General features: G+C 35.1%; 1 pseudogene; it reads right to left on the bottom strand.

Annotated features, from left to right (window-relative positions):
* Nucleotides 1-1,267: 1,267 nt before the first annotated feature.
* LOC103013229 (cytochrome c oxidase subunit 7A2, mitochondrial-like) lies at nt 1,268-2,980 on the bottom strand (annotated as a pseudogene).
* Nucleotides 2,981-5,937: the final 2,957 nt, after the last annotated feature.

The raw sequence follows: 5,937 nt of genomic DNA, 5'->3' as shown, positions 1-5,937 counted from the left end.
AAAAGAATGTATATATGTGTATAACTGAGTCACTTTGCTGTACAGCAGAAATTAGCACAACATTGTAAATCAACTGTACTTCAATTTTTAAAAAGTATAAAAAAAATTTAAAAATTAAAAAAAATTAAAAAGATGCTGTCATTAGTTGTTTTAATTAATATAATGAAATGTTTCAGCTATATTAAAAAGTAAGGCTATAATAAACATCTACCACCTATTATAATAACTTTCTAGGCCCAAGATGGAGCTGCTCCTGCCTTGGGTACCAAGTGAGCAAATTGAAACTTAGGTGAACTTTCTTGTCCCCGTAAATGTTCCACTTGACCAGAAATGCAGTATAGCCGGTCAGCCAATCCCCAAACATGAAGCCAACTCTGGGCTCTATAGTTATTTCCTTTTCCCTTCTCACCCCAAACAAGGTTGACTACGTGGCTCCAGCCAATTAGATATTTTATATTTTTCTCTTCCTTGTCCTTTCTTCTTTATCCTATAACAGCTTCCTGCCTTCCACCCCATTTTGCAGTTTTCTGAATAGAGATGGTCTGCTTCATCAAGTGTTAATAAAGTTTGTTTGTGTCACCTAAATTCCCTGCTTTAAGCATTTTTTAGCACACTCAATTGAAGAAAAAATTCCATTCATCTCCTTTTCTCTCTCAAAATAGCCATTATCCGAAAGCCATTATTTCTAACCATGTTCTTATAATCTTACCTATAAACTCTGTATTTGTATACAATGTGTCATCTTGCATGTGTCTAGTCTTTATAAAATAGTAGCATACTGTACTTATGCTATACATATATTATACTTTCGAGATTATCTACACTGATTATTGGGCTATAACTCATAATTTTAATTGTTCTATTTTGATGAATTAATGTGACAAAATTTGTTTATGCATTCTCATAATGAATGTGAAGGTGGGCCCACATTCATAAACTCTCAGAGGAGAATTCTGCTACCCCAACTCCCAGCTCAGGCCGAAACAGGTTAAGTTGCTTAGCTGACTCTCTGTGCCAGTGAGTAGATATTTTTCCAGTTCACCCTTGACTTATTCACTGTTGTTGCAACTGTTCCATAGTTTTTCATTTTATTTTCCATTCCATTTTCTTTCTTTTTTTTTCATGGTAAAGACTGCTTTACTGGTGGCAGGTAGTACAGGTCAATAAATATTGATCCCCAAAGAAGAACTCAGTCAGTTATCAGATACTGGTCCACAGAGAGCTGAATGGAGTTGAACCAACTGATTGCTGGGAGGATAAACTGAAATCAATCCTGCTTCTTGGGAAATGAAGTCACAGCCAGCTGATATATGGCATACGCTGTTCCACCAACTGTAAGAATCATGATGGCTCTATACAGGAGGGCATCAGCTATCCCACACTTTAGATGCACTGGAATTTCATTATCCTTCTGAAAGAGCTTTTGTTTCTCTGGAACTTTATTTTCAAACTGCCTGCGTGAAGCAGTACTTGTGGTCCTCCGGGCAGTCTGACAAAGCGTCAGCACACTCCGCAGCGTCTTGTCTCACTTACTGCCCACCGACCGCGACAACTGAACACCAGGAACGAAGATCCGCACGTCGGAACCGGAACTACCTTCTATTTCATTTTCAACTCCCTGATTCGTGTATCCACAGTGCCGTTTTCTGTTCCTACAGGGCCATTAAATTCCAATTCTTTTTTTTTTTTTTCTTCTTTTTTTTTTTTTTTTTCCAATTCTTGATAACTGAGAGATGGAACCAACCCTCACCCCCATTCCCACCTCCCAAGGCAGCTGCCACGTCAGCTGGGGCTTTGTTTCCTCATCATTTATCTCCTTTGGGATTTTTCAAATTCACCTGTGGGCATTTAAATGAACAGTTATGTTCTGTGTAGTATTTCGAGGTTTTTAATAACTGAAAGTTGTTTAGGTTATCTAATCCCTACCAACCAAAAACACCAAGCCATTTAAGTTGTTTTTACTGGATATAATGTTTAACATTCAATTCAACGATGGAGAAGATAATTTTAGGATTGCTAAAAATGAAACCAAATTTTTCATATATGATTCAGTGAGAAATCTTTATATTAATGTCATATCCAAAATGGTTTAGCTCTTTTTAAAGTTCTTTTCAGAGGCCAAAGATGAAGAATTTGGTTTCTTTCAAAGGTCTATTATTTAATTCATGTAATTTATTTATGTATTTGAATTTATATGAATATAATTATGATTAACTCATTTATTCAACTCATTTCATCTTACATTTTCTTGATTTTTATTGAAATACCGTGTGTCATGATCTACAAGAATTAAAAAATCAGTAATTTTGCCAACTTTTCCCACTATTCTCCCATAACTAGCCTATGCCCACAGTAAAACCAGCTGGAGGGCATTTTACATCCCAATGTGAAAGATTTTTCTGCCTCTGAACCTTTGTTTATGCTTTATACCATCCATATACTCTTATTCCCCACTCCTCAAGTCTAACTCTCAAACCCTACCCATTCTTCAAGGCCTCTTAATATGTCTGTCATCTTCATGAAAGCACTCTTTATTCCCCAAATATGATCTCCAGTCTCTTTCTGCATAACTCTTCTGGTTTTATCATATTGTACCTTGGTTTACTGCTTCATTGCGGTTTTATGTTTTGTTTTAGCTTAGAAAATAAGTGTCTCTTTTTTATTCTTACAGTCCATGAAACGCTTGGAGAATTTGTAGAAGGTCAATAAATACCCATTAAAATTCAAGATAACTAAAAGCTCCTTTGCAATTCAAATGGAATGTTTAAAATAATTATAAATAGTATCATTACTTAAATATAAACCCTGAAAGGGAAGATTTAAAAGTGCTACATGCTACATAAAAGGTGTGACAACACATGGAATAAACCTCTCTGGATTCCTACAAAAAGGAAGGTTTAGACTAGATGACTCCTAAGGTTTCTTCTACCTCTAAAATGCTAATATTCTTCTCCAACTTCAGATGCATTTTCATGAACATTTCGGTCAGGGGGCATACTGTTCAAATTGGCAATGAGATGGTCACCTGATGCGTGCCAGGAATGCCAGCTCCCCAAGAAATTGGGTGTTTTAGGAGTACAGCTAGGGTGGGGTGCACCTGGATGCTTCTTCCTTTCATGCATTGCTGGAAGCCATGCAGAAGAAGCAAATAAAAGACAAACAGAAAATACTAGAAACAGGAAGAGAAACTCTGTCCTCCTCCGATGTCTCTCCACTGCCCTCTATTGTCTTAGCTTAACACTGTGCCTGTTGAAAGTAAGAAATGATCATAGGATCCAGCTTCTGTATTGCAGAGCAGGCAATGCAGGATGGATTTGAAGCTGAGAGGCAATAAACTGATGATTGGCACAACAGGGAATATATATTTCATTGCATACATATTATCCTCAATTTAGGAGCAGATTTCCTAACATTTAAAAGATGGAATGGTCATGTTATGATATGAGGAGGTAAATCTGGATTTAAAAATTGTATAATTCTTTCAAACACCAAAGTACTAGTTAATAAACTACAATTTCAGTATATTAAATTATAGCAAAACAGCTCAATGCATTACATGATTTTAACTTATTCTATAATTTTACAAATGAAGAATATATTTCACTTTTCCAAATCTGTTCCAGTTTGATATCAAAGTCTATTTGTAATAAATACCATGAACTACTCATTGGGAAAAAGACAGACACGTGCCTTAAAATGAAACAGCATCTAGTGGTTGGTATATTAAATTATAATGAATCTTTGACTCTAACCCCTAGGAATTTACTTGAATAAACAGACATAGTATGATAGCACTAAAATACCATGTTCCTCCACAACACTGTAAATCAACTGTACTTCAATTTAAAAAAAAAAATCATGTTCCTCAATTAACAGAATAAAGATCTGTTCTCCACTATGATTTCCTTGGATCCCATCATTCATTTATTTACATTTTTTTCTATTATATTTAATAAACATAAAAGCCCCTTGTACAACTTGGGTAGTATGCCATAGTGGTTAAAAAGCATGGGCTTTAAAAATTGAGTAGGTTTGAATCCTGGCTCTCATACTTGTGCGACTCTGGGCAACTTGCTTAACTTTCTCAGTTTTGTCATTTCTAAAATGGGGACACAGTACCTGCCTCATAGGGTTTTTGTGTGTATTAAATGAGCTAATACAAGTAAAGTGCTTAGGACTTTGCCAAGAGCATAACAGGTGACAAAAGTTTGCTATTGTTGTTTTCCCTACTACCTATCCTTGAGAACAACTGTCAAGCACTCGATTGATTATGTGACTGATTATGTTAAGAAGAAACAACTAATTTTCCCTAAAACTCTATTACCACATCAGAGAATAGAGGGATGAATCTAAAATGAACTCTCTCTCCCCTTAGAATTCAGGACCATTTGACTATTTCTTCAGAATAGGATCAAATGTATTGTTTGTACTTGTCCTAACACCTTGTCACATAAGTCATGACTGATTTATCCCTATCACTTAAGCTTTCAATTATCATTATGAAACTTGTTTTTATGTTTACATTTATATATTTCCTCACCCCAAATCACCCAACTGATCCTCAGAAAAAAATCTGTTAAGCTCTAACGATAAAATTTCTCAGACTTCTGATTTTAAAGCTTGTTAAATTTCCTGTTTCAAGTCATGGATATCAATGCTAAAGAAGTTACTGATATAAAGTTACTTTAAAGAATAACCTGGTCCTGAGAATGTGCAGTTGAGCAGACAAGTGGTAGAACTATTTTTTCCTGCCAGCCTTAATACATTCATGTATCTAGTAGCTCAATTCATAATCATTTAATAAAGTGAACATTTGTAGTATTAAATATTAAGAAAGAAACAGGCTATTAAAAGTTAAAACCCTACTTGTATTTAGCTATGTTTAAAAAAGAAAATCCCAGGAATATTGTAATGAGTCTAGGTTTAGGAGAAGGCATTGTGCAAGTTAATGTAAGTAATGAACCTTTCATGTGAAATGATGTAGTGTCACAACTCATTTGCATCCCACTTAAAGTGTAATTAAGTTTCTCTGACAGCATGGCTTATGGCTGAAAGAACAGACCTGGCTGCTAAATTAATCCAGAGTCCCTCAGTTAATAACCCTCACAAAGAAAACTTCACACTCTTTCATTTAAAGTTCCCAAACTCCCATTTACAGAAGTGTATGACAAGACAGCCCTACAGAGAAACGTTTGTATAAAATTGATGGCCTATCACCAGATTTAATCATCAAAACACCTGAAAACCGGACTTTGATGAATCAGGAACTGAGAATATGCTATTTTCACTCCAGCTAGGAAGGCTGGTGGTCTGGAGGGGGAGGTTTCACACTTGAATTTCACTGCACTATATATTTAAACTATAGTATGTTTTCAAACTGAAATATGAAGTGTTGGGAATTTTGAGATTTATAACAGAACTGGCTTACCATAATAAGAGCTCAGAAATAATGGAATTTATTTTTTCATTCATTCTTTCAGGACTTGAGTACTTCATATAAGTTTCCAAGTGAAGTTGCCATTCATTAAATTCTCTTGAGTTTTTGTTTATTTGCTATTGTCATCGTTTGTTTGTTTTGTTAAGAATATTCACTTTTGCAATCCCCAGAACTGAATGTGATGTTGCCACAAGATTAGAACTACAGAGTGTTATTTAGAACAAGTTTTAACTAAACAAGGATTTAATTTATAAGTAATCTAAACTGTCCTCAGAGAGGCGAACAAGAGGACAGGCAAATTTCTCAGGATCAGATTCCACTTCACTCCAGGGCAACACAAAAATCTTTGGCCAGCATTTATGCTTGGCAACTGATTGGTGCTATTACCCTCCTCTTCTTTTCCATGCCACCCAAATTCAAAGGCTGATATGGAAAAAAACAGTCTATCTTTAAGCTGAAGGTCTCAAAATCAACTATTGGTATATAAATAAATATAAATA

This window comes from Balaenoptera acutorostrata, chromosome 5, assembly GCF_949987535.1.
Source record: "Balaenoptera acutorostrata chromosome 5, mBalAcu1.1, whole genome shotgun sequence".
Classification (NCBI taxonomy): Eukaryota; Metazoa; Chordata; class Mammalia; order Artiodactyla; family Balaenopteridae; genus Balaenoptera; species Balaenoptera acutorostrata.
Note: the sequence above shows the minus strand (reverse complement) of the source record. Positions and strands in the feature narration are given on the sequence as shown.